This window comes from Podarcis liolepis (assembly GCF_965112155.1).
Source record: "Podarcis liolepis genome assembly, chromosome: 10".
NCBI lineage: Eukaryota > Metazoa > Chordata > Lepidosauria > Squamata > Lacertidae > Podarcis > Podarcis liolepis.
Genome location: NC_139562.1, coordinates 70,986,478 through 70,994,106, shown reverse-complemented (window position 1 = coordinate 70,994,106; position 7,629 = coordinate 70,986,478). Strand labels below are relative to the sequence as shown.

Here is a 7,629-nt window from a genome sequence, read left to right as displayed (position 1 = left end):
TGTGGAGAACAGAACTTAAGATTGGAAAATTAGAAACCAAGAAAACTGAAACTGACATCATCATTATCTCTAGCTGCAACACAAACTGAGTGTTCAGATGGGTGCCTTGCATTCACGTTCTGCCTGCCAACCCAGCAGCTTGTGTTGAGCATCCATAACACCAGTGGGAACATCAGCAATAGTACATATCATATGCTCAGCTGGTGAGAACAATGGACTAGATTCAGAAAAGTGTAGAGAAACCCATGTGTATGCATGTGGATAAATTCCACGTTTTCCTTTATTTGTGTCACCACCCTGAGCAAAAATTCGGGATTTGTCTCAGATGGGCAGAGAGCCAGATCCTATGGACCAGCCTCACAAGAGCCAGAGATTCTGAAAACCAACCCAGACCCCAGCGCCTTGACCAGGTGTGAACCAGAACCCAAGCCTTTTGGATCATGTACCCTTGACCCAGGAACTCTTGAACTGGAACCCTCAGAGGTCCATGCCCTCAGAGCCTGCACTTTCCAAGGATCTGTTGCCATTTGTCAGCACAGGCAACAAGTGTTTGAGAGACTTGTCCAAGAGTTCAAAAGGTTATAGACTCCAAGGCAGAGTCCTGTCCCTTTAGATTTCCATCCCTTGAGAAGGGCTAAGCCTGAAAAGGGAGATCTGGCCCTGGAGGCATACAATGCTTCAGTTCAGTTTTAGGATTAATGGGAGTGAACTGCTCACTTGGAACTCTCCATGGTCCTGCCCTGTGGACTACTTTTCAAGATTAGGACAGGACCATTGGGTGGCTACTGTCTTGACAACTAAATTTAATGACATGCAAGATCTTAAGCCTTCTAAACTCGTTTTTAAAAAGGCATTTTGCTAACCTGACTGTAATCAAATTTAACCAATCTGACCTTAATTAAAGTTTTAAGAAATGTACTTTTGATGAGGTGTACTTGACAAAAGCTCCATTTAATCTTTCATTTTTAAATAAGAAGTTTTATTATGGTACATTTTTGTAGCACAGGTTACAACTATACAGAAATGGTATCTGGGATATGTAATCATGACAGTCAGAAGGTAGAAAGGAAGGGCGTTTGCTAGGGGTCCAAGACCAGGAAAGAGCCCACAATGCTACCATTTCCACTTTGCATTAAATATCCAAAAAGTTCGGATGCAGCCTAAGAGAATTCTCTCACCAGTTTATGAGTTTTGTCTCTCCCATCTTTGAAGGGCTGCCTACTGGAATCAGCACTATTAATGTTCATTCCTAGGGGGTCTTATATACCTTGATATTTACCCAAAATTTCCCCCCTAGAAAAATACCTCAAGGCATTTTTAAAAATTACAACAACAATCATTAACACGTCCGTATTTTGACTTCCTTCACTCACAGAAAGTACTTGTTGTGGAATTAAATTACAGTTGAATGCCCAGGGTTCATTGTCGTTGTCGTCCCCCCCTCAATTCACTTTTATGGGGGGGGGGAATCTAGCTGACCCCAATGCCCTTTTAGTGAAGCCTTTAAATTAAAATCACACACACAATGGGAGGGAGAATTGAAAAACAATAGAACAATAGGTCTCCTGATCATAGCAGTATGCATGGAGTGTGAGACTTAGATTTCTTCCTACTTCATATCCCTTTCAGTTTGGTTATGACTTCAGATATGTAGTGGGGTTAAAGAGAAACAGATGAAATCTTCTGATCACTGCTTTTAAACCTCTCTTGGGGGCAGCGTATCTCTTTCTTGGGGTTAGGGGAATAATCTAGTATTTTCAGTGGCACAACGTGGCCATTTTCCATTGTCTAACATTTAAGCAGAAAACTTAGAGAGACTGAAGCTGTAATCCTAAATCCTAAAGCACTTAGATCCAATTACTTATGAGTAGACATGTATAGGATTCCGTCACAATATATTGGGATAAAAAGTGTTGTTTCCAATTAAGATGTCATTTGTTCTACAAAGCTGAAAGTAATTTATAAACTGTCACATTCCAGGAATCTTGCTGGTCACAAGGAATGCTTTTTTAAAAAAAAATATGAAAATAAATAAATGATACCTGGCTCAGTCAGCTTCGCAGGAACGTTAAGCAAAACCCATAAATAATGTCTCAGAGCTGAAACTCAACAAAGGGCTCCATTCATAAAAATGTCAGGATAGATTTTCTCAGTATATTTCATATTAATGGGGAATATGGGCCAAAACTGTGTTAAAACTTGAGCTGTTCAAATATATCAAAGCATTCTTCTTTATAAATAGATGGTTAGCTTGCCACTGGGCCCTTCAAGTGGAGAAGCGAGGGAGACAGTGCCAGACTACAATGCTCAGTGTTCATAATGCATTGCTGAACTATGATCCTTCCTGCCTATTTGAAATTCATTTCAGGAATTGATTAAGCCTGTTGAGTCAAAGAAACTTTTTTTGCATTGATTATAGAAGTGGGAAGGGTCGGATGGAAGAAATCATTTGGAAGAGGGCCTGGGAAGGATTGGGAAAGGAAAAAAATGTGTGGAATTGCCGCTTTATATGAATAGAAGTGCAAAAAAAAGTTTCTTGGAAAAGGGCCTAAACAGAAGGCCTTAATTCTTTGGAGTTGTCCTGTTGTGGAACTATTGCAAGCCAGCATGAATGCTATTCCAGTAGCTATCTTCCACAAGGAATCATATGAAGGCTACTTTATTGTATTGCATCTTTAGGCAGCACAATGTGTACAGTATACCATGAGTTTATAAAAGCACAGATGGAGTCACAGGAGGTGCAGAACTTAGCTGCTCAGGGACACAGTTTTGAACTCAACATGCTTCTATTTCTTGTGGCTGGAAGCATATCCTTGAAAGAGGGAGGGCAATGCTTAGGGTAATCTCAGAAGCCTTTGCTGAATATGATTTCCATATTTAGTGACATGGCAAGGGAATTTTAGGGCGGTATTCAACTGATTTCATATACTGAAATCAATGCAGCTAAGTCATATCTATTCATTTCAATGTGTCTATTAGCTGAATGCTACCCATTGCATATTATTTAATTTATATTAAAATTTGTGTAAATTAAAATGGATTACAGTTTATTTTATTGTTTATTTAAATGCCATTATATTGCTTTTTAGTATTATTTCTTTATTTCAAATATGTTGAAACACCTTTAAAGGTTATGATCTTCACAGCAGGAAGGCCAGCATCATTTCCCACTACAAAGTCATGTGTGTTGCAGTTTAACCCCTGTGATCCTCTGTGGGGAAAGATTCTTGTGGGAAAATGATTGCTTGTACATGAGAGCATGAGCAAAGTTCTTATTGTTACAGGGTGATTTCATAGCTAGAAGCATCCTTGGAGCATGAACAGCGCGTGAACAGCTCGTGCTGTCCCAAATGATTGGTTAACGTAGCATGGCCTGATCGCTCGCATGGTCTAGTACGAAGGTCTTTATCTGCTGGCTAGAACAAATTGCTTGGCTTGTATTTTGTATCTTTCTGATTTCACACAATAAAAGCTGTGCTGCATTAGCCCTAGGAGCAGCCATATTTCGGAACCTATCATGGTGTGAGACTGATTTTTCTTTGGATGCCGAGCTGTAACTCGACAATTGGTGCCCCGTGTGACTGCCTTCGGACTTCACGTTGTTTTTCATTATTCAGCACTCACCAACACGTCGTTCATCCACGTAGTGGATCCCTGGTGAGTGCTCCCATGTGATTTCTTTCGGACTTCATGCTGTTTTACAACGTTCAGCCTCACCTAGCCCGGCAGGGCTGCAGACGCGTCGTTCATCCACGTAGTGGATCCCCGGTGAGAGCTCCCGTGTGAATGTGATTCTGGACTACGTTACGGACTTATCAGCACTTATCTCCGCCCGGACAGGGCAAAAGGCGCCTCCCTCATCCTCCTAAGGATCCCTCCGGTAAGTGCTCCCTGCTCTTTTTGCAACTCTTGCAATCATGGGAAAGTCTCTCTCTGCACCACAGAAAAATTTTTTTAAAGACCTTAAATTCCTTTTGGCCAGTAACAACCTTGCTGTTCGGAAAGCTGACCTTAAGTCCCTTATAAAAGCCCTGGACACTCACTGCCCCTGGTTCCCCCAGGACGGAAATTGGGAGTTAGATGATTGGAAAAAAAATGGACACTTCTTTCAAAATCATCCTCAGATTGATGTCAAGGTTTTGCATGCCTGGTGTAACGTCTACAAAGCTATGTCGTGCTTAACTCCTTCAAACATTCTTCTGGCTGCTGCAACAGCTTCTTCGCCCGCCCTCCCGGCCCCCGCTTTGCCTGCCTCAAACCTACCTCCTAAACCGCCGGACATTTTCCCTTCGGCTCCTCCTGTCACTCCCCTGCATTCTTCAAATTCTGCAGCACCCCCCGCTCTTCCACCTCCTCCACCCAAGGCATCTGGCACCGCTCCTACCATTCCTCTTCAAAGATCTCTCAGTGCTGCCGCTCCGTTGTTGCCTTTTGATTCTGATACTCCAAATCTCTTTCCTGTGATTGCTCCTGCACCCCCAGCCCCCGTCATGCTGACTCAAACCGATGTTCTCGATGGGCTGACGGGAGGAGGCAATTTTCTTCCTATTGCCCAACAGTTGGCCCTTGATCCTATGTATTGGGCAGCCACCACAGCCTCAGCCCAAGAGGCTCTGGCCTCTGTCCCTGATGACAGGAATGAGCGTGATGGCCGATGTGGAAACATCAGACAGGGCCCTGCAAAGCCCTATGGACAATTTGTTGATCGCTTGTATAATACCTTCAAGCGGCAAGTTCAGGACCTGGCAGCACAAGAACTGATTGTACGCCAGCTTGCGTTTGATGATGGAAATGAGGACTGTAAGCAAGCGCTGCGCCTTCTAATGGCAACATCAAATATAGCCATTGCTGATATGCTTACAGCCTGCCAGTCAGTGGGCACTGCTAGCCACAGCCTGCTAGCCACGGCCTTGTCCTCCGCCGTGTCCCAAAATCCTGCAAAGGATAAAACCTGTTGGATTGACAGTGGCTAAGGAGAAAATCCAGCGGACCTTACCTATTACGTGCCTGGGACACAAGCTGACAGAATGTGCAGCCATTCCAGTCACGCCTCAACTACAGTTTCCTGGTCATCTTAGATTGGTGGATTTACAACAAATTCTTGGACAGCTGAATTGGATAAAGAGTTATTTGGACCTGCCCACTTCCACTCTGTCTCCACTATTTTCTGCCCTTAAAGGACATAAGGATCCAGCAGACAAGATCACAATCACCTCTGCAATGGAAGAGGCTCTTCCACAGCTGTTCCAGTGTTTCCTGGCACGCTGAAAGGCCATCTTCATCCCTACTGCATTGGCCCCCCTTTTCCCTGGGAAACCACTTCAACCACCAAACATCATTACAGTTTTGCTGCCTCCTAATAGCGACCATCCCATCTGTATCATCATGCTTCATTGGGCTTGGACTTTTGACTCAGCAGTACAAGGAGCAATACATCAGACTTATTTACAGCAAATGGGCTCCTGTATCTGCAGAAATAGTTGTGTGACTTCTTCTGGATTGTGGTTTTTACATGCCAATAATCGAGCCACGAAATATCACACAGCTTGCTCGGAAATAGCCATTGGACTAATTTACCATTCTCATCCTTATTGGCATCACTTGGATTTTACCCCCCAGTTCTCTTCTTTTTTTCTCCTCCCTCAGGAGTCCTGCCCTATGATGTGTTCCCCTGAGCATGTACAGAGGGCTGTCTTGGAACTATTGTGGACTCTTGGCAAGGGAGGGGTGAGGGATTTCAGTGTGTTCCAGTTGTTTCATTTTTGTGCTTTGGCATGGTTCCCGGACAGAAAGCAAGTTGCAATATGGTTCTTTAACATGGCCCGCGAAGACAATGGGCTCTGTTCTCGACCTTGTTGCAATCTTTCTAGTTACAGCAAGCGGACTATGCTTGGCTATTGCCTTTTAGCTGCTGAGAAAAATGATTTTTAAAAGCTTCACAAAGCTTTGAGCTTTTTTGGTGGTGGTATTCTAGCATTCCAGTAAATGCTTCATATAAGATTAGCAATAATATGAAGGATAATCGTATAAGTTTATTCCCTGTGTTTTGTTGCTTGCAAAAATAGTGTCTTATTGTTTTCATTTTAATCACAATAGCAAAAAATTTTTAGGTCATTATCCATATTGTAATTGGACATATGAATACATTAATGGATCTTCTTGTTTTCTTAATGTTACAACCATGAGTGGCAGACCAAAGGTTTTAATTAATAATGTCACAACTTACATGACCTATGAACAACAAGCTGCGTGTAGAGACTTTTATGTTTGGTTCGACTGGATGAGAAAGAGCAGCAGAACTACATGTTTGCTTCAATCTGATTTATGGTTATTTTGTGGCACACGTGCCTACAAAGAAATCCCATCTGCCTTTTCTGGTACCTGCACGTTAGGTATAGTAGTACCCTTGGTGTATAAAATAGATAAGCTCCCAGCGGTCCGTTTGCGTAACAGAAGGGAAGTACAATCACCTATTTCTCAATATACAGGGACAGCCATCTCTAGGTCCCTTCTGCCTTCTTTAGGTGCAGCCATGAATTACCGTGATTTGCATAAATTGGCAAACTGGACAGAAAATTTGTTTAATTCCACCATTTTGGCTTTAAAAATGATTAACAAAGAAATATCAGAAATAAGAAATGTAGTTCTTCAACATCATTATGCTTTAGATGTGATCCTTGCTTCTAAAGGTGGAATTTGTGCCTTAATTCATTCTCATTGCTGCATGTATATAACTGATCAATCGACCAATATCTCTGCTACTATTGATCATATGGAACAAATGATAGCCCATAATCCTTTGAATCCACCTGAAGGTTTTGATCCATGGGAGTGGTTGTCTTCTTGGTTACCTAATGGATTATGGTTAAGAAAAATATTATTGATTGTAATTGCATGTATTGCTGGCTTCATTATGGTGTGTTGTTGCATTCAATGCATACCCTCTTTGATTTCCCAATGCACTGCATGGTGGTACCGACCACGGCCCACCACAGGGGTTACAAGAGGAATTTATGTTGCAAAGTGTAGACGCTTAGGCAATGAAGTGTACGATTTGGACTAATGGTCCCTCTTTTCCTCTAATAATATAAACAAGAAAAGGGGACATGTGGGAAAATGATTGCTTGTACATGAGAGCATGAGCAAAGTTCTTATTGTTACAGGGTGATTTCATAGCTAGAAGCATCCTTGGAGCATGAACAGCGCGTGAACAGCTCGTGCTGTCCCAAATGATTGGTTAACGTAGCATGGCCTGATCGCTCGCATGGTCTAGTACGAAGGTCTTTATCTGCTGGCTAGAACAAATTGCTTGGCTTGTATTTTGTATCTTTCTGATTTCACACAATAAAAGCTGTGCTGCATTAGCCCTAGGAGCAGCCATATTTCGGAACCTATCATGGTGTGAGACTGATTTTTCTTTGGATGCCGAGCTGTAACTCGACAGATTCTGTCAGCTTTAAGATGGGTTACTGCTCTTCTACCACTATTGCATTTTCAGGCAAGGAAGCATGAGATCTTGCATGTTGCATTCACCATGTAGCATAAACAAGAACTAGAAATTATGGAGTCCTCCACTTTGATCATGATTTGTGTGAGATCTGCACTTGCTGTCTCTATGGTTTGTTGCCC

The 7,629-nt window shown here is 42.5% G+C and overlaps 1 long non-coding RNA gene across 1 annotated transcript; it reads left to right on the top strand.

The window, feature by feature from the left end:
• Positions 1–5,395: 5,395 nt before the first annotated feature.
• LOC310688130 lies at positions 5,396–7,394 on the top strand. Its single transcript, XR_014516794.1, has 2 exons — positions 5,396–6,024; positions 6,097–7,394. It is a non-coding gene; the product is annotated as an uncharacterized lncRNA (long non-coding RNA).
• The last annotated feature ends 235 nt before the right edge of the window (positions 7,395–7,629 follow it).